We start from the raw sequence: 22,237 nt of genomic DNA on the forward strand, positions 1-22,237 counted from the left end.
GACAAAGTAGGGCTGAACGCTGAGGACTAACGGGGCAGGAAAATGGCTGGAGACCCCCGACCCATATTACATTTTCAAACACGGTTGCAAATCATGGTTCAGAATCTACAGAAAGCCCCCTGGAGCCTGGTTCTAGTCCAGGAGACCCTGGAGAGCTTCCAGGATTGGCTGGGGGCGGAGCGTGGGAGGCTCCTTACTCACCAGCAGTTTCTGAGCAGAGTAGGCAAGGGCGAGGTAGTACAGCGCACTTAAGGCAAGTCCCACTAAAAGACTTCCTGGGATCAATTCATATCACAGTTCATCATTAAAATCTTCCCAGGTCTTGCTCCTACACTGCCCACTTGATTATTTTAGAAATAGGAAAAGCAAAGTGATTGTTTTACTAAACCAGCCTAAAACTAATATGACCTGGTGTGTTGGGGGACCAAGGAATATGAGATTTAAAAATACTTAAAATCTGGGATGCCTGGGTGGCTGTCAGTTAAGTATTTAACTCCAGCTCAGGTCATCATCCCAGGGTCTTCCCATAGAGTTCCCCCTCTGCCTACTGCTCCCCCTCCTTGTGTGAGCGTCCCCTTTCTCTGACAAATAAATAAATCAGATATTTTTTTTAAATAAAAAAATAAAAATACTTAAAGTTTTACAATTGTGGGGGGCTGCCAGGTATAGTTCACCTGTAGGGCTTTCAACAACTCCTGTAGATTTGGCCTGGCAAACATTCACACTGCTTCCCCCTTACCACCCCCCTCCACACACACACATGCTCTCTTTTCAAAAAGGAGGAAAGAAGCTAACATAGATTTGACAGATCTTTTTTGTTGTTGTTTTTCCTATAACCACACCACAGTTCTATGTTGTCTGGACATTAAAGTTTTAGAATGGCTATCATGGAAATTATTTTAATTTCTAATGGTAGATTATTTAAGCCTCTGGTGGTGGTCTCTACAGATATTTCCTTAGTGGCTAGATGCAGCGATGGGACTTCCACAGCTTTTGGGTTAGACCAGCTGATCAAGCCAACCAGAACTGCATCTGGCAACTCTCATAATGGGACACAGTGTTAGCTGGGTAGGCACACTTGACTCGCTAGTGGATTCAATGAAAGGTAAAGGCTTGAATTGAGAAGTGAGTAAACTACTTTGGGGGGAGAAAACCAATGGCTTTTAGCTATAGTGTAACTTGCTGCCAGACTGAGTGGCAAGAGGAAAGGGAAGATAAGAACCACCACTTCAGAAAGGGTTGTTTGCTTCTCTTAGATGCCTGTGATAGGGTTTGGCTGGGCCTGGGGTTAGTAATTGAACCTCATTAATGGAAAGAACCTCTCTAACCCGTCTTTCTATAAGAACCCCCTTTCATTATCGCTCTGATTCTGAGACTACTCACAAAGCTAGGAAAAGATAAGCAGGCACAGGCCATTTTGAACATACGCCCAGTCAGATAGTCTGGTCTTGAGCCAATTGTGTACTAGTTTGCAGGTTTCCATCCCTCCCCGTCCTTAACCTCTCTGTGAAGAGGGCTGCCCTCCTTTCGAATCTGATATCCAGAGCCCTCCCTACGCTGACCTAATTACACTATGCTTAAGAAAGGCCTTTACAACTATCAACCTTAAAAATAAAGTAGTCAGAAAAATAAATAAAATAGTCAGTTATTTAATCAACAAAGATGAGTTTATCTGGGACTAGCAGAGGAGTTACAACTCCGGACTTGCAGACTCTAGCACACCAGAGGCAAGAACAAAGAACAGGAGGAACAAGGAACAAAGGAGAGGGACTTGCTTTTATATAAAGAGGAAAGGGTTGGGAAGGGTTGTTTTGGAAGAAAGTTCATAGGAGGAGAAGGAGAGTTCCAAGTTGTGGTGCCTTCTAATTGGCTGGGTTGTTGCTGGGTGAGGAGAAAATCTTCCTTCTCCCTGCAGGCTTACATAAAGGAAGCTGTGGTGAATACTGAGTGAGCACCATCCCTTCATTGCTCCTGGCCCTGTTTTGAACTGGGTTTCCTTTATCCATTTTCACATAGACTGGTTAGTGTGAGTTTAAATCATCTTCTTGTAGATACAAATTGTCTCCAAAGGATTTGAGCCCTGTTTTTCAGTGTGGAATTGAAAAAAAAAAAAAAATCCCCTATTCAAACAATTTCAAGCTTCAGAAAGGTAGTGGGAGCAATAATAAGTTCACAATACCTTATAAAGCGTAAGGGATATGGTAAGGGCTCTCATCCTTTTTTGAGCTTAGTTGCCTATACTGCTTTATGTTCTAAATGACCCTACCAAACAAAAAGATTCTGAATAACCTTACACAAACTCATGAATTTTTGGAACTCCACATGTTTCTCAGAATCCTTATGAATTTTTCCTCTCTCTTATTCCCCAAACCACAACTGATTTTAGGCCTGCCCTTTTCTAGAGAGAGTCAGAAGGGACTCTGATTTCATCCCCCTGACAGCTTTACTGCCTTTTAACAACACACACACACACACACACACACTCATGAGTCCTACTAGCTTTACTAAACTATACCATTTTCACCAATTCCCCAATTTTGAGATCCGAACTTAGGAAATGCATGATCAAAGTGATTCAGTTCTGCTACTCCCAGATAGATAATTTGACTCAGGCTAATTATTAACAAAGTATTGCCAAACATATATATTTACCGTGGTGCCCTTTTGCCAATCTATTAAAAACTCTAACAGGGATGTTGGTGGGTAGTCGTAGTGAAATTAGCAAAGAAATGGACTTTTTGATATTTTTATTCTATTTTTTTACAATTTATTTTTTAAGTGTTTAGGTCTTCAGAAACAAGTATTTACATACTTTATTAAAACAATTGGTTCTTAAAGTTAAATGTAGGTTAAATATCCAATGCAATGTGGTGTTGTTACCTTGCTTTTTTTTAACTGAAGTAATTTTAAAATTACTTTCTCAGAGAGGTATGAATACCACCCAAATATTCCAGAAAAGTTTTATGAAAGGGAAGGGTCATGGTGCATGTTGCTTAATCCTTCACCTTTTGCATTTAGTCCCTCCATATTTTTTTCTCTACACTAATATGCATATGTCTACCATTTGTGGTGGAGATTATAAAAGTGACATAAAAAAGTTTACAGAGCAGTAGGATAGATGGAGTCTGGGTCCTGATATATCCTTGAGCTGATGTCATAGCCCTGGGCTGGAGTTCTTGTTATATGAGAAAAAAATAAAATAAGATGCTGTTTGTCAGGATGGAATCACATTAGAACATGATGACCTTCCACTATAACTGGGGGGAATGATAAGTGTAGGATATCATTTCTAGAAAAAAAAGGGAAATATGATAAGTAGACAGTACCATTGATGCCCACTATGGAGAGAAATTTTTGAAGATATTTCTGGGGTATTGAGCTTGTGAATCTAAGATAAACAAAAATATGGAATTCAGAAAGAACTAACAAGTTTAGGTGTATAGGAGGTAATAGTTTTAATCTAGACAATTATTAAAAGTTATTTCTACCAGGGTACCTGGGTGGATTAGTTGGTTTGGCCATCAACCCTTGATTTTGGCTCAGGTCATGGTTTCAGGGTCCTGGGATTCAGCCCCACATCAGGCAACATGCTCAGGGTGGAGTCTGCTTGGGGAGTGTCTCTCTCTCTCTCTCTCTCCTCCTCTGTGTCCCCCTCAAATAAATAAATAAATCCTTTAAAAAATGTTATTTCTACCAGTTCAGCCAAAGTCTCCAGCTGTTCCATTTGCTACGTACAAGAGCTTCCTGATTACCCCACCCCTTCACTATATAGTGCTCTCAACAACCATTCTGAGGTTTAAGAATGTCATAAGCTAACTGAGAGGAAGAGTTGTCTGGGAAGATGTTGGGAAAAAGTCTATGCAGGTATCCTTTATATTTTGGCAATCAAGGAACAATGGGCATGAGGCAATGAGACATCCAACAACTATAAGACATTCAACATTGCTCACATGCATCTGCATCCGTGGTGATTTCATGGCCCTTGCAAATGGTGATATTTGCTCAAGAGATGCAAAGTTACTTTCACTCATGACATGGCGAGTTCATCTCATCCCGTGAACTAGAATGCTCTCTTGGAAAATACACATCTAAGACTTTTCAGCTTAATCCCATGCCAACATCTTTTTAAATTTATGAGTCCAGAATCAATTCCCTAATTTCTCTGTACCTATTTACAGCAACATTTTCTTCTATGTCTAACTGTTGATCTAGGACAAGGACCTGCTTCTAGAAATGATGAGGTCAAATGAAAGCAGAGGGAAAGGGGTGCCTGAGTGGCTCAGTCAGTTAAGTGTCTGCCTTCAGCTCAGATCATGATCCCAGGGTCCTGGGATCAAGTCCAGCATCTGGCTCCTTGCTCAGTGGGGAGCCTACTTTTCCCTCTGCCTACTGCTCCCTCTGCTTGCAGCACCCCCTTCTAGTTCGTTCTCTCTTTCTCTGTCTCTAATAAATAAATAAAATCTAAAAATAAAATAATAAAAATAAAAATCAATCTAAAGAAGAAGGAGGAGGAGGAGAAAAAGAAGAAGAAGAAAGCAGAGGGAGAAAAAGGGGAAGTAGTCTTTCACTGCAAGACATGCTGAGATGTTGGTAGATTACAAATGGAAATGCAGGTCCAGAGAAGGGAGGACTGGAAAGGTAAAGATTTGTGAGATACCCACAGCTCTGGAATGATGAAAAATTCATGGGAGAACTTTCAAAATAAAAGGATAAAGTGCTCCAAGTCAGAACACATGGAAAGAGTCACATTTAGGGATGAGGGAAACGAGAAGTCGTAGGGCCTTTGGTGCCATGTCTCTCAGCATCATGGAAGGGAGACGTCTTCAAGGAGGAGAGTGTAGGCAGAGAGGGCAGAGAGCAGAAAGCTGCCCTCTCTGCTCAGAGAACACAAGTGGTGAGTGCCAGATACTGGATGTTACAAAGTCATCAACTGCCTCGGAGACAGAGCTTCAGAAACCCAAAGAGATGGCTGCTAAATTGAAAGAATGCATAGAACAATAGTAATTCAGGGTGGACAGTTATTAGACTGATCTTTTGTTTGAGGTGGAAAATTAGAGCAGGCTTTATGTTTGTTTTTTGCTGAAAGGAGTGAGGCAACAGAGTGAAACTAAAAATGCAAGAATTTGGACTACTAGGAGACCCCAGGGCCAGAATCCAGGTTTGCTTTCTCTGCTCCTTTTCCTAGATTGAACCATTCTGCCTCCATTGAGATAGCACGGGGGAATGGGAATGAGGACTGGGGCAAAGGATTAAACCCTCTTGGTCCTAACATTTGTACCTTCAAGGGACCTGGCTTCTTGGTTCAAATGGCTGCCCCCCCCCACCGCCACTCCCACCCTAACTTGCACCCAGGCAGCCTTAATGTTCTGGCCTCAACTATAATTGAAGGGTTATGAGAACTTTGTAGGGTAACTACTCTTGGTCAGACTAAGTGCTGGATCATTCATTTTTCTCTGTAGACATTTATTTAGCACTTTCATGTGCGATGTTCAAAAGCACCCCATAAGGTAGATAGAAACACTGTTACTGCCCCTATGTGACGGATCAGGAAACTGAAGCGTGGCTCTTGCTTCTTATGCCTTCTTATGTTACTCTGGGGTGCTTCATCTGACCCAGAAGTATTTTCAACTAAAACGATGAAACCAGTATTTTCTAAAACATCTGTATCTTACTGCCCCTCCTCCCACTTCAAAAAAAAAAAAAATCACCATGCAAGCAGAAGCCAAACAAATCAATCTTAATAATCAATGTGGAAAAAAAAATAATGATCGTTCTGTAGTCTTTAAAACTTTTTGTCAAAACATTAAAAACTCAATTACTATGCAGGGCACCTGGGTAGCTCAGTTGGTTGAGCATCTGTCTTAGGCTCAGGTCATGATCTCAGGGTCCTGAGATTGAGCCCTGCCTCAGGCTCCCTGTTTGGTGGGGAGCCTGCTTCACCCTCCGCCTCTTCCGCTGTCTGCCACGTCCCCCCGGCTTGTGCTCATGCTCTCTGTCTGTCAAATAAATGGATAAAATCTCAAAACAAAACAAAAAAACCTCAGTTATTGTAGATTATAAATGAAAAATATAAAAATGAATATTTATTTAGTGCACTGCAATTTAAAGACTTAGAAACATTGAGAATTAGAGTGTCTTATTTTTTCTGTGCTTATCAAGAATAGTTTGAAAAGTGCTGGCCTTCCCTTCTTACTCTGTAACTTCAGACATAGCAGGAGCATCTTTTCTATACCTGGGTGAACTGTCATGCTCTAAGTTCACATTATCTTCCAACATTTTGTTCTTTGTACTTTCAATGTCATGGAATATCCCAAGAGTGGCTTTAATTGTTTATTTATTTAAGTGATTTCTACACCCAGCATGAGGCTTGAACTCCTGATTTCAGGATCAAGAGCCACACGCTCCTGGGACTGAGCCAGCCAGGCTCCCAGTCCTGCCAAGAGTTCCCTTTTTTTTTTCCCCCAAGAGTTCCTTTAATGTGAAGTTGTTGCTGTTTTATTAGCATCAATTCTGGCTTGTCATAACTACTTTATTCGTTTATATTAATAAGTTTGCCTTCACCAAGTTCCCATGATTCTTAATTTTCTGTCTCAATTCAGTTGGGCCGTGGTGCCCACATATTGGGTCAAACCTTGAACTACAGCATCAGCTTTTCCCTGGGTCTTCAGCCTGTGGGCTCACTCTGCAGATTTTGGACTTGCTAGCTTCCATGAGCCAGTTCCTTAAAATAAATCTCTCTCTCTCTCTACACACACACACACACACACACACCTCTGTTTCTCTGCAGAACCCTAAGAGTTTCTGTGGCTGAATATGTCTTAAAATGTGGCAAAATTCCCATGCTCCACTCTTTCTTCTATAATTCCAAGTACATTCAATAGGACTTCACTTCTAGTGTTACTGAAAGTTTCTTCACTTTTTTTTCTTTACTACACTTTCATCTTTACTTTTTGTTTTGTTTTGTTTCTTTACTACACTTCCATCTTTGTTGGCCAATTATCTCTTTCCTTTATCCATTTTTGTGAAACATCATGTGGACTGATCACTGAGAGACAAGGAAGCAACATAGCTCCACTCTTTGCTTCTGGGCATAAACTGAATACCACGAGTGCAATGACCAACGACCGATGGACTTTGAAAGAAATAATATGATTGGTCAGTGAACCCTACACACACCTGTTACTTGTGTTGTTATTTGTGGACTGAAGAGCTAGCGCAAAGTTTGTAATTTGTGCAATTATCCACAGTTATATAATATGGTAACTGAAATTTGAACAGTGTTGTTGGGGGAACTGGTAATGTTTGACTAAGCCATGGTAGCGAACTGTAATTTGTGCACACTGAAACCCTGCAGTGCGAGGACTGCCTGTATTCACTTTGAAACCAGGTGTCTAGATCTATAATTTAGAAGTCTCTACCATGAAGGACCCAAGGGCTAAGCAAACAAGGTTCTCAGCTCGCAGCATCTCTGTAAAAATTCTCTCATTTTATTAACTGGCATTCTTGAAATACTTGAGATTTATTTTCTTAACTATTTTCTGTAAATAACTGGCTGCTTAGAGATTCCCATAAGAAATGTCCAAATAGAGGCAGTGGTTTGTGGTAGAGACAACTGCTAAGAATTCATGTTCCCTTTTTTCTTTTAATGATGGTCCTCCAGGTTCCGTGGGTCGGGCAGCTGCCTGAGTACCACATTCCCATCCTCCCTTAAAGCTTGTGACCAAATTCTGGCCAGTGGGGTTGTAAGTAAAGCAGTTGTCTGCCACTTCTGGGTTTAACCTTAACAGGAACGGGTGTGCTCTTCCCCGGCCTCTTCTCTGCTGGCTGGGATACAGATGCAAGGGCAGGAAGTGGAGTCGACATTTTGAACGGAGAAATGGAATGTGTGCGTTGAGCGTGTGTCAGAGTTCACGATATGGACCACTATCTCTGGACAGTTATCTCAGAGAGAATAAAAGTCGATCTTGTTTTAGCCATTACATTTTAGGGTCTTTTGGTTACAGACACTTAACTCTAACCTAGAAAATACATGGATGGCTTCCTGTTTGGGAATAAGCAATAGCCCAACATAGTAAATGGGATTTTTACAAGTCATACTAAATAGAGGATTCTCCTCCCTTCCAATTTATTTTAAAGAGGACAAGAGAAAAGTGGAAGGGCCTAAGTCTAATCCTCTTCCAACCTAATAAACTGAGTAGGACCTACTGAGGACAATTAATGATACAATGAAGATACCACAAATAGGATGAGAAAATCTGCCCCTTGCACAGAGTGCGTATGGTGTTTCTCATTTAGCACATACTGTGCACTAAGGGTATGAGCCTTCATTCCCAACAAACAGACTTGTTGGATTGGAGGCTTCCAATATTTAAATTAAATTCTCAGGAGCTGTTGTGATCTGTTGAGAGAGGAGACAATTATCTGGCAATATTTATAGAATACTTTTGTGACAAAAATCAATTTTAGGTAGTATTCATAAGTTAAGACATTGACACGGAAATGATTTATCCTAATATAGCCCTTAAAATTTGTACATCATGAAATTTGGCTCTTTTGTACAAAATGAGAAAAGATGATTCAACATCAACAAATGTGTAATGCTCATGTGTATACACTAGAGGGCACTCGTCCACTATTTTCTGTTTGAACAAAATTTACAGTTAAGGTTTTTAAACCAGTGCACAGAAGAATCACCGTAGGATCTTGTTTAAAATGTGTGACTTTGGGCTGTGGATGGGCCAATGAATCTGAATTTTTAGTGAGAGACTATATGGAAGCATGGTAAAGAGGATGGCTTGTGGAGCCTGATTGCCAGGATTTGAAACCCGATTTTGCTGCTGTGAAAGTGAATAATTATTTAACCTCTGCGCTGTTTCTCATCCATCAGATGAAGTTAGAAGTAGCACTTAAATAAAGAGAGAAAGAAAGACAGAAATAACGTACCTTTTAGGGTTATTATAATGTAGGATTAAATGAGTGAACTGAGAACATACAGCCTAGTGCCTGGCAGTAAATATTCATTCTATTATTACAAGCATTCTTTTTTCCCTTTTTTTTATTTTTTTAATTTTTTAAAAAGATTTTATTTATTTATTTGACAGAGAGAGAGAAACAGTGAGAGAGGGAACACAAGCGGGGGAAGCAGGAGAGGGAGAAGCAGGCTTCCCACAGAGCAGGGAACCCGATGTGGGGCTCAGTCCCATGACGCTGGGATCATGACCTGAGCTGAAGGCACATGCTTAGCAACTGAGCCACCCAAGCAAGCTTTTTTGCTTTTTTTAAAAAAATATATTTTATTTATTTATTTGACAGAGAGAGACACAGCAAGAGTGGGAACACAAGCAGTGGGAGTGGGAGAGGGAGAAGCAGGCTTCCTGCTGAACAGGAAGCGCAATGCGGGACTCATCCCAGGACCCTGAGATCATGACTTGAGCCTAAGGCAGACACTTAAAGACTGAGCCACCCAGGCGCCCCTACGAGCATTATTTTTAATAAAGACATTCATTGATTTTGTTGTGGGAAAATTTGAGGAACACATGACTACTCTTGAAAGATATATATTCTCCTGACACTCTGCAACCAGGCTAATAAGCCTTCAGGTCCTGACCCTTTGCTGAGTGGTAATGGAATGGCAGGAACCAAAGGTACAAAACGGAGCCAAGTAAGACTGGTCTTCACATGTTCTTTAAAGAACTTGTACTTTATTCAGAAGTCAGTGGAAATCCTCTGAAGGCACTGAGGCTGAAAGTGGCAGGAGTAGATTCACATTTGCCTAGGATCCGCTCTGCAAGCAGAGTAGGAGCTGGAATGTGAGGGGTGAGGCTGGAGGCACGTGGACAGAGGACCTCAGGCAGTTGTAAGGGTGTACAGGCTCCTTTCCATCCTAAGGAAGAGACTTCAGAAAGCATTAGGATTATTCGCTTTAGTGACTCTAATAACAACAGTTTGAACCTTATACATCCTTTCTTCTTAGGAACTCAAAATAGAGTCAAGTTTGTAATAAAACACTCTCTCCTCTCCACCTCTGATTTCCATCCACTAGATGGTGTATACAGGACCCAGTCAGCATGCTCCCTAGGTTTTGAGCCAGCAGATCCTCCAAATAGGACTCAAGTGAGCTCTGCAGTCCCCAGGGGAAAACTGGACTGCTCTCCATGGCACCAGAAGCTGCAAAGGGAGATAGTTTTGTATCTCACTCCGCGATCCTATAGATGGTGGGGTAGATTTCCAGGAACCATGGCAACTTTGAAGTGACTGACGGAAGAGAAACAAACTTCTGCTCTATCACCACCCAGCCAGAATGGGAGGAGCTGCCAGGCAAGCAGAAGGGAGGGAGGATGAGAGAGCTAAGGTCACAGTCTCCCACCTGGGCTCTGCCTGGAAATCACCAACACTGTTTGGCTACCAGCTACCGTCAAATTAGCAGTGCCAGGGAAAAATAGCTACCTGAGTTTTGTCTTTAATACCTAAGGAGTGACTGGATGATTTCACGAGAAAAGAATTTATCCCTGGGGGCTGCCAGCTTGTGGACTCAGCCAAGCTTTATATCTAGTCTCTAAGTCTCTTAAAAATATACTTGGTTTTAAGTCTCTGAAAACATGTAAAATATGAATGGGTAAAATGGCTCTTCCCCCTGTTAGAGTTGGTAAGATTGAAGAATCCTAGAGTATTATCTTAGACTGCCTAAGATAGAACCTAATCCAATGGTTTAAAATTTGTTTTAGTATCAGATCCCTTGAAATGAAATCCTATTTAAAAAAAAAAAAAAAAAGGTGTGGACAGAAAGCAAACCTGTTTCTATTGAAGGAGGTTTCTGGTTGGCAATGCTGTCCACTTCCTATCATATGACTTAATGCTTTGAATCCCTAGGACCTAGAGAAGCAGAGATAATGATTAAATCAAGTCTTCCACTTTACAGAGGAGCAAAGTGAGTCCCAGAGAAGCACTAATTATTTGAATAGAGTGCAAAGGCCATGAGGGGAGGCACAGAAAGAAAACTGAAGGTACCAAACAAATTCATGGTAGAGAATGGAGTCTGGGTACTGTTTTCTTTGGAGTTGGATCAGTGAGTCAAGAAGAAAGGCAAATGGGAATGGGTGGGGGTGAGATGAAGGTTTAACTTCGATTCAGAGAAGGATTTACAAGAGGAAGGGATACAAACTTTGGAACTTTGATGTCCCCCTGGAATTTATTTAATGTAGCAAAGTTGGTTCTCTGTCTAGAGAGAATCAAAGCAAGCTTTGAATTATAGTCCTGCATTAAAGTGGAGACCTCCAGCCCTCCCAGCCACTAGTCACCGTCATCCTTGGCATTATCAAACATCCATTAAAAGTCAATACCAGCTAACCACAGAGGCGCGTTTCCCGCCGGACACTGTGAAGGTCAGTGGTTTAGACAGAAAACAAGATGGCAATTTCCTGATAATTCATGGGAGAAACATGACCCAGTTCCAATCTGTGGAGGCTGCGTTTAGGCAATAGGCTTAAGCAATGGAAACCAAAACAAGGCAAAAGGACCCACAGTGACCCCTGAGGGGAATACAAACAGGGCTCAGGGAGTGACCCACCTCAAAATAGTCATAGACCCTAACCAACCAATGGCAACAAGGCACAGTTCTTAAGATCACAAAAAAGGGGAAAATTCCATATACCTCAGACTCCTTTACTCTGCCCTGTAACTGCAGCCTCTCCCCACCGCCTTGTGGTAGACAGTCTCTCCTTCGCTGTCCTGCCTGCCACTCGCTTGCAGTGTTGTATTCAATAAACTTCTCTTTTGTTCAACCTTTCACCATCCCCAGCACACCTCCCCGCCATTGGAGCACTCCACACAATCTTTCTTACTTTCTTTTCTAGGTTAAAAATCAAACTCAAAATTTACCTGGTCCAGGGAATGTGTGTGTGCCCACCTGATTCAGTTAATTATTAGGCTTAGCAACTTCTATTCTTAATTTGCCTCACTGAACCTCTGTTCTTCACCTATAAAGTACAGATAATAAGAAAGATTTCTCAGTGTTTTTATATGAATAAAAGGAAATAAGATATGTTAGCTATATAGCACAGTGCCTGACAGCAATTATTTGAAAATGGCTAGTTTCTTCTCTGGCATGGATCTCTGATAGACCAAATTAATAAAAATTTGAAAGAGGTTAAATTTTTCTTTAATATCTTTCCATCTTTTCTTTTAGAATCTACTCTAATTCTGGACTCTCTTATTTTTTATTTCTTCCCATCTCCTCTACCTTTCTTTTAATTCTGGAATAACTATGATAAACGTTCATTAATGTGGAAGTTAACTCATTTGTTAAGAATCAAAGTGGAGAATGAATCAGACACCAATATCCAGTACAATAGTTTGCTTTTAGTAACAAAATTTTCAAGTTTCCCCCTCAGACATTCACACAGAGATGTTTGTTTCTCGTGACTGTTTTACCTCTAGATGGTTAAAGAACATCTTTTATCTGTAGATAATAAATTCTATACCATTGACCAAGGGTATCTCTGCAGATCAGCATTTGGTCAATCCAGACCAGCTGAAATTAACACATGTTATTCAAATGGAAATGTTAGAACTGGAAAGTGCAATATCTGAAATGAAGAAGTTCAATGGATGGGCTGAACAACCGACTGCCGATTTAGAAAAAAATTTATTGGGGCACCTGGGTGGCTTGGTGGGTTGAGCCTCTGCCTTCAGTTCAGGTCATGATCTCAGGGTCCTGGGATTGAGCCCCATATCAGGCTCTCTGCTCAGCAGGGAGCCTACTTCCCCCTTTCTCTCTGCCTGCCTCTCTGCCTACTTGTGATCTCTCTCTGTCAAATAAATTTTAAAAATCTTTAAAAAAAATTTATTAACTTGAAGACAAAATTAACTGTATAATTAACTGCATAATTCAAATTCAATAGAAACTGAACAATGAAAAAAATGACTGATATAAGGCTGGACAGAACCTCAGTGAGGCTCAATTTGTGAGACAATATCAAGAAGTTACATATCTTTGTAGTCAGAGAGAGAGAAGCGGGGAGGGAGAAAGGAGGAAAGGGGTAGAAAAAAATATTTGAGGATATAATGGTCCAAATTTCCCAAATTTGGTCAAAAGTATCAGTTCACAAATATAAGAAGCTCAGTAAATATCAAGTAGGATAAATATAAGGCAAACCACACCTTGAAATATTATAGTCAAACTAATGAGCACCAAATAAAGAGAAAGTCTCCAAAGACAAAAGACATATTTCATACAAAAAGAGAAACATATGAAAAATGGCTGACTTCTAATGGAGACTATAAGACAATGAAATTGCATACTAAAGTTCCTAAAGGAAAAAAATCTATCAACCCACAAGTCTATATCCAATGAAAATCTTCCTTAAAAATGAGGGTAAAATAAAAACATTTTCAGATAAATAAAAGCTGAAAGAATTAATCACTATTAGACTATCAAAGACTACTTTCATTTCTTAATTTTAAAAACAGACTGCTTAAAGCAAAAATAACATTGAACTATCATCGGTTTTTAACATATGTATGTATAAAACTTATGACAACAATAGCACAAAGGATGAGAGGAGAAGTATATGGGATTCTGCTGTTGTAGTGTTCTTAATTTTACACGAAGTGAAGTGTTGTGATATTAACTCCAACTAGATTGTGATGATTTAAGGATGAATAATGTGATCTCTAGAATACCACTTAAAAAAATAAAAAGCTGGGGCACCTGGGTGGCTCAGTGGGTTAAAGCCTCTGCCTTCAGATCAGGTCATGGTCCTAGGGTCCTGGGATCGAGTCCCGCATCGGGCTCTCTGCTCAGCGGGGAGCCTGCTTCCTCCTCTCTCTCTGCCTGCCTCTCTGCCTACTTGTGATCTCTGTCTGTCAAATAAATAAATAAATAATCTTTAAAATAAATAAATAAATAAATAATAAAAAGGTACAGCAACGATAAAGAAATTAAGATAGAATACTTAATATTTTTTATTAATCAAGAGAAGGGAACAAAGGAGGAAAAGAGAAATGAAAACAGATGAGAAAAATAGAAAACAAACTGCAAGATGGATGTACCTGCTTATCTTGAATAGAAGAGAACTGTCCCTTTCTGTGGACACTCTAATCATTGTGAAAGAATTTTTTCACATTATACCTTGCACCATAGTTTCATGTTTATAATTTTTTCCCTCTTACTAGACAACAAACTCTTTGAGGATGAGAACCATGGCCAAAGGGAAGAAGAGATGAAAACCATGCAGACCTTTAAGTTCACTGAAGATTCAGTTTAACTGTCTTCTATGTGACTAGCTTGCTTCCATGTGAACTTAAAAAAAGAAAAACTGAGTAGTAAAGGGTAGGTTTGAGTAATCTTTACACATACTTGTCATACTTTCAAATAAACTTTTTGCCCACTGGCCAGTTGGCTTAATCATTTCTACGTGGTGCCAACTGATCAAGAGATCACAAATACCTCTAAACTAGATGGTGAAGAGGTCTCTTGTTGATTAGGGCCAACTCCAGCTAATTGGTGGTGCGGCCAAATCATACTGAGCAGTGAAGAATGTCACAATTACATTAGTGTCAGCCATGGGTACAAGTGGGAGTAGTAACAGCACACCTGGTATATAGGTATATAACACTGATTTGGGGTGTCATAATGTTCATGTTTACTATGACTATAAGCCTGGATTTTCCAGAATGATCTCATAAATACACCCTAAATTATCAGATAGTGTGTTCAAGTTTGAGGTTTGGAGTATTTATGACAATATTATTTGTATGAATTAACATAGAGTTTCCTAAAACACTCTGTAAAGCCCATTAATTCTTATTCTTCCCATTGCCACTCTGCAAATGATGTGATGAACTTGCTAATTTTGGTTCAAGAGTATTCTTCCGATCCATAAGCATGGAAGGTTTTTCCATGTTTTTGTGACTTCTTCAATTTGTTTTGTAAGTGTTCTGTAATTTCTAGGGTAGAGATATTTCATTTCTTTAGTTAGGATTATTCCAAGTATCTTATGGTTTTGGTGCTACTGTAAATGGAATCAATTCCCTCATTTACTTTTCTACAGTTACACTGGTAGTGAATAGGAAAGCAACCAATTTCTGTGTATTGATTTTGTATCCTGCCACATCACTGAATTGCTGTATGAGTTCTAGTAATTTAGGGGTGGAGTCTTTGGGTTTTCCACATAGAGTATCATGTCATCTGCAAAGAAAGAGAGTTTGACTTCTTCATTGCCAGTCTAAATACCTTTAATTTCTTTCTTTTGTCTGATTGCTATTGCTAGGACTTCTAGTACTATGTTGAACAACAGTACAACAGAACAACAGCGAGAGGGCATCTTTGTCATGTTCCTGATCTTAAGAGAAAGGCTCTCAGCTTTTCCCCATTGAGAGTGTTATTCACTGTGAGCTTTTCATAGCTGTTTTTTATGAAATTGAGGAATTTTCCCTCTATTCCTATGCTCTGAAGAGTTTTAATCAGGAAAGAATGCTGTATTTTGTCAAGTGCTTTTTCTGCATCGATTGACAGGATCACATGGTTCTTCTTTCTCCTCTTATTAATGTGTTCTATCACATTGATTGATATGTGAATGTTGAACACCTTTGCATCCCAGAGATAAATCCCACCTGGTTGTGATGGATAATCCTTTTAATGCACTGTTGGATCCTATCAGCTAGCATCTTGTTGAGAATTTTGGCATCCATTTTCATCAGGGATATTGGTCTGAAATTCTCCTTTTTGATGGGGTCTTTGCCTGGTTTGGGGATCAAGGTAGTGCTGGACTCATAGAATGGGTCTGGAAGAAACAGAGGGAACTCTGTTTCTGTTTTTTGAAATAGCTTCAGGAGAATACATATTATGTCTTCTTTGAATGTTTGGTAGAATTCCCCAGGGTATCCATCAGGTCCTAGACTCTTATTTTTTGGGAGGTTTTGGATCACTGCTTCAATCTCATTACTGGTTATTGGTCTATTCAGGTTGTCACCTTCTTCCTGTTTCAGTCTTAGCAGTTTATAGGTTCCCAGGAATGCATCCATTTCTTCCAGGTTGCTTAATTTATTGGCATATAGTTGTTGATAATTATTTCTGGTGATTGTTTCTATTTCCTTGGTATTAGTCGTGATCTCTCCCCTTTCATTCATAATTTTATTAATTTAGGTCCTTTCTTTTTTCCTTTGCATTAGTCTGGCCAGTGGTTTATCAATCTTACTACTTCTTTCAAAGAACCAGCTTCTAGTTTCGTGGATCAGCTCTACTGTATTTCTGGTTTCTAATTCATTGATCTCTGCTGTAATTTTAATTATTTCTCTTCTCGTGCCTTGCTTATGGTTCATTTGTTGCTTTTTCTCCAGTTCTTTAAGGTGTAAAGTTGGTCAATTCAGGATTTTTCTATTTTTTTGAGTGAGGCTTAGATGGCTATGTATTTTCCCCCTTAGGACCACCTTTACCGTAAGCCATAGGTTTTAGACTGATGTGTTTTCATTCTCATTGGTTTCCATGAATTAAATTCCTCTTTGATTTCCTGGTTGACCAAACATTCTTAAGCAGGATGGTCTTTAGCTTCCAAGTGTTTGAATTTCTTCCAAATTTTTTCTTGTGATTAAGTTCCAGTTTCAAAGCATTGTGGTCTGAGAATATGCAGAGAATAATCTCAATCTTTTGGTATCAGTTGGGCCTTGATTTGTGACCCAGTATGTGGTCTATTCTGGAGAAAATTCCATGTGTGCTCCAGAAGAATGAGTATTCTGTTGTTTTAGAGTGGAATGCTCTGTATGTATCTATGAGGTCCATGTGGTCCAGTGTGTCATTCAAAGCTCTTATTTCTTTGTTGATTTTCTACTTAGATGATCTGTCTATTGCTGAGAGTAGAGTGTTGAGGTACCATACTATTAATGTATTATTATCTATATGTCTCTTTATTTCGTTAAGAGTTGGCTTATGTAGTTGGTTGCTCCCATGTTGGGAAATAGATATTTATAATTGTTAGATCCTCTTGTTGGATATACCCTTTAAGAATGATATAGTGTCTTTTTGTATCACTAACTACAGTATTTAGGTTAAAATCTAGTTTGTCTGATATGAGAATTGCTACCCTAGCTTTCTTTTGAGATCTGCTGGCATGAAAAATAGTTCTCCATCCCTTCACTTTCAGTCTGATGTATCTTTAGGTTCAAAATTATCTCCTATAGACAGCTTATGGTTGGGTCCTGCCTTTTTATCAGAAGAATAAACATTATAAAAATGTCTATACTGCCCAGAAGAATGTATACTTTCAATGCCATCCTGATCAAAACACCAATGACATTTTTCAAAATGCTAGAACAAATAATCCTAAAATTTTTATGAAACCAGAAAAGACCCTGAGTCACCATGGAAATGTTGAAACAGAAAAACAAAGCTGGAGGCATCACTTTGCCTGATTTGAAGCTATATTACAAAGTTGTGATCACTAAGACAGCATGGTACTGGCACAAAAACAGACACATAGATCAATGAAACAGAATAGATCAGATATGGACCCTCAATTTTATGGTCAACTAATCTTCGACAAAGCAGGAAAAAATATCCAATGGGAAAAAGACAATCTCTTCAATAAATGGTTCAATAAATAATGAACCATTCTCTTTCACCATACACAAAGATAAACTCTAAATGAATGAAAGACCTCAATGTGAGACAGGAATCCATCAAAATCCTAGAGAAGAACATAGGAAGTAACCTCTTCAACATCAGCCACAACAGCTTCTTTAAAGACAGGTCTCCAAAGGCAAGGGAAACAAATGCGAAAATGAACTTTTGGGACTTCATCAAGATATAAAGTTTCTGCCCAGCAAAGGAAACAGTCAAAAAAACAAACAGGTGGGGCACCTGGGTGGCTCAGTGGGTTAAAGCCTCTGCCTTCGACTCAGGTCATGATCCCAGGGTCCTGGGATGGAGCCCCACATTGAGGAGCCTGTTTCCTCCTCTCTCTCTGCCTGCCTCTCCACCTACTTGTGATCTCTGTCTGTAAAATAAATAAAATCTTTAAAAACAAAAACAAAACAAACAAACAAAACGGGCAACCCACAGAATGGGAGAAGAAAGTTACAAATGATACTACAGAGAAAGGGCTGATATCCAAGATCTATAAAGAACTCCTCAAACTCAATGTTCAAAAACCAGACAATCACATTTAAAAAAAAAAAAAAAAATTGGCAGAAGACATGAACAGGCACTTCTCCAAAGAAGACATGACAAATGGCCAACAGACACATGAAAAATCTTCATCATCTTTAGCCAACAGGGAAATTTGAATCAAAACCACATTGAGATACTGCCTTACACCAGTTAGAATGACAAAAATTGACAAGGCAAGAAGCAACAAATGTTAGAGAGGTTATGGAGAAAGGGGAATCCTCTTACACTTTTGGTGGGAATGCAAGTTGGTACAGCCACTTTGGAAAACGTTGTGGAGGTTACTCTAAAAGTTAAAAATAGAGTTACCCTAGGACCCAGCAATTGCATGGCTGGGTATTTACCCCAAAGTTACAGATGTAGTGAAAATAAGGGGCACATGCACCCCAATGTTCATAGCAACAATGTCTACAATAGCCAAACTGTGGAAAGAACTGAGATGCCCTTCAACAGATGAACAAATAAAGATGATGTCTTCCATATATAAAATAGAATATTATTTGGCCATCAGAAAGGATGAATACCCAACTTTTGCATCAGCATGAATGGAACTAGAGGAGATTATGCTAAGTGAAGTAAGTCAAGCAGAGAAAGTCAATTATCATATGGTTTCACTTATTCGTAGAACATAAGGAATAGCATGGAGGACATTAGGAGGAAGGAAAAAATGAAGGGGGAAAACATCAGAGAGGGAGAGGAACCATGAGAGACTAGGGACCCCAGGAAACAAACTGAGGGTTTTGGAAGGGTGAGGGGATGGGTTAGCCCAGTGGCGGGTATTAAGGAAGACACATATTGCTTAGACCACTGGGTGTTATACACAAACAATGAATCATGGAATACTACATCAAAAACTAATGATGTAATGTATGGTGACTAATATAACATTAAAAAAAAAAAAAGAGTATATGAATTCACTTCATTCTTACTATTGTTCCTATGAAGGCTCCCAGAGCAGTAATTTGGAAATAAATACATAAATGAATAAACATAAATAAAATGTTTTTATATCTAAGATTTGATTATCTAGGTACAGGTATACTGACTGCACTTTCAGCATTTATGAGTGGACATTCTTTTTTAATCCCTTAATTTTCACATCACATATGAAAAGACAAAAGAAGTGAATTTGCTGTTAACTACACACAATTTTTTGAAATGGGGTGATTTTCCCTAAAGCTTATTAAAAGGAAGAGCTAAGCTTCAAGTTATAACCAAATGTTTTACAGTAAGAGGAAATTAGAATACCCAAGAAATGAGCACTTATTCTAGTTCTCTTTTAGTCAGTGTGTAGTCTCATTACATATTTTAAAATTCTACCACAGAAGTAACCAGTAACTCTATCAATTTTCTTCAGCCAACTTTGGTCAGAAGAGCATCAAGGAGTCATTTGGCTAACATTTTATAAGGAAAGTTTACATCAAATATTTCTCCTTGAAATTTAATTTATTTTTAGGAGTCTATTCATGGGCATTTTCAAATGATACTTAAAATTGTATAAACAGGGTGCCTGGGTGGCTCAGTGGGTTAAGCCGCTGCCTTCGGCTCCGGTCATGATCTCAGGGTCCTAGGATCGAGTCCCGCATCGGGCTCTCTGCTCAGCAGGGAGTCTGCTTCCTCCTCTCTCTCTGCCTGCCTTTCTGCCTACTTGTGATCTCTCTCTGTCAAATAAATAAATAAAATATTTTTTTAAAAAAATCGTATAAACAAATGATTCAATGTTAAAATCTGAAATCATCCAAATCCTCTCCCCTCCAAAAGTATAAAAAAGATAGATGAAAATAAGAAAAACAACTCATTTTCACCAACAGAAGAAAGATTATTGAATGCAGTGTGGATTTGAGCTTTTTCTTTCTTTTTTTTAAAGATTTATTTATTTATTTTAGAGAAAGAAAGTGGGAAGGAACAGAAGGAGTGGGAAAGAAAATCCTCAAACAGACTCCCTGCTGAGCATTGGGCTCCGTCCCAGGATCTGAGATCATGACCTGAGCTGAAACCAAGAGTCAGACGCTTAACTGACTGAGTCACCCAGGTGCCCTAGTTTTTGTTTTTGTTTTTGTTTTTGTTTTGTTTTGCTTTTATACCAACACCACAATTCTCATACTTTTTGAAATCCTTTTGAAGTTGGAGTCAATAGCACAGATTGTTCTTTATATATAACCAACCTATTGAGATATAATTCATGTACCACACAATTCACTCATTTAAAGGTAAATTTATACACAGAGTGGTACAATCATTTTAACAATCAATTTTAGAATGTTTCATTATCCTAAAAAGAAGCTTTGTACCCATTACAATAACTCCTCATTCTCCTCAACCCCCTCAGACCTAGGCAACCACTAATCTAATTTCTGTTTTTAAAGATTTTCCTATTCTGACCAGTCCCTATAAATGGAATCATAAAATATGTGGTCCTTCGTGAGTGGCTTTTTTCATTCAGCATAAAATTTTCCAGATTCACCATGTTGTAGTATGTCTAGTACTTCATTGTTTTTTATTGCTGAATAATATTCCCTTGTGTAGCTGTACAACATTTTATCTATTCATCATTGATGGCTATTTGTGTTGTTTTCACTGTTGGACCATTATAAATAATGCTACTTCAAACACTCATATACAGGGTTTGTTTTTGTTTTCCTTTTTGTTTTTAAAGATTTTATTTATTTGATAGACAGAGATCACAAGGAGGCAGAGAGGCAGGCAGAGAGAGAGGGGGAAGCAGGCTCCCCGTGGAACTGAGAGCCCAATGTGGGGCTTGATCCCAGGATTCTGGGATCATGACCTGAGCTGAAGGCAGAGGCTTAACCCCTGAGCCACCCAGCTGCCCCAATGTACAGGGTTTTTTAAGGACATAAATTTTCATTTCTCTTAGGTATATATCTAGGAGTAGAATTTCTGACCCATATGGTAACACTGTATTTAACCTTCTGAGGAACAGCCAGCCTGCTTTGTAAAGCCCAAACAGTGAATAAGCATTTTTATTTCCTCACATCTTTGTGGACACTTTTTAAATTATATATATCCTAATGGGGTGATGCAATACCTCATTGTATTGAATTTTTTTTTTCGTTTCCTGTTTTGTACAGACTTATTAGCATGAAATCAGTCTAAGATTTCACCTATTTTCAGTAAGACCTTACCTAGATGACACATATTCTAAATGACCAATGAATTCTTTAAAATTATATTAACATTGATTAAATGTTCGTAAAAACATCTAAGAATCTGACACACTTGCTGGGAACTGACTTAAAAACCAGTAGCCTACAATAGGGACCACAATAAGTTGAAAGCTGCTGGGGGATATGTTTTAAAATCCATAATGAATTTTCAATTTCTGGTAATGGCAGACAGAATAATTTTAACCAGTTGCCCCCAGAAAATCTCGACAAACTTTTTCAAAAAATCTACCTGTAGGTATTGCAAAGCCAATATGGCAGTGAAGATCATTAGGGCTAAGATTAAGGAAAGGAAGGAAAAGGTTTAGGGTGGAACAATACAGGAGAACCTACCAGTTTGGTTACTTTTGTCCTAAAAGTATATACCAACTATGGAAGAGATGAATAAAAAGTTGAGCAGAGTTTTTAATACCTTCACCTGGATGGAGGACAAAAACTGGATAATGGGGCTAATCAAGGAATGTGGGTGGGGAGTAGGGAGGTCCTAGTAAATACCCCAAAGACTAAACCATAAGAGTATAGAGATTAAGATTAAGCCTACTCCTATGAAATCTTAATCCCAGATACTATATCAAAGTGAACTTGCATTGCTAGTAGTTCTAGACACTCCTCAGACAAATATAAATCCATTTAAGAAGAATTCAAAAGCCCCATGAGTCCTCTGCAGGATTAAAGAAAAAAAAAATCTAGGCACATCAAAGTAAATTGATGAAAATGGAAGAGAAATTCTTTTTTTTTTAATGAATTTTTTATTTTTTATAAACATATAATATATTTTTATCCTCAGGGGTACAGGTCTGTGAATTGCCAGGTTTACACACTTCACAGCACTCACCAAAGCACATACCCTCCCCAATGTCCATAATCCCACCCCCTTCTCCCAACCCCCCTCCCC

At 39.0% G+C, this 22,237-nt stretch overlaps 1 pseudogene; it reads left to right on the plus strand.

Annotated features, from left to right (window-relative positions):
- Window positions 1–42: 42 nt before the first annotated feature.
- Window positions 43–22,237, plus strand: part of LOC123394305 — a 48,121-nt pseudogene continuing 25,926 nt past the window's right edge.

Source organism: Mustela putorius, unplaced genomic scaffold (assembly GCF_011764305.1).
Source record: "Mustela putorius furo isolate JIRA1106 unplaced genomic scaffold, ASM1176430v1.1 tig00003834_pilon_pilon_pilon, whole genome shotgun sequence".
NCBI classification, from domain to species: Eukaryota; Metazoa; Chordata; class Mammalia; order Carnivora; family Mustelidae; genus Mustela; species Mustela putorius.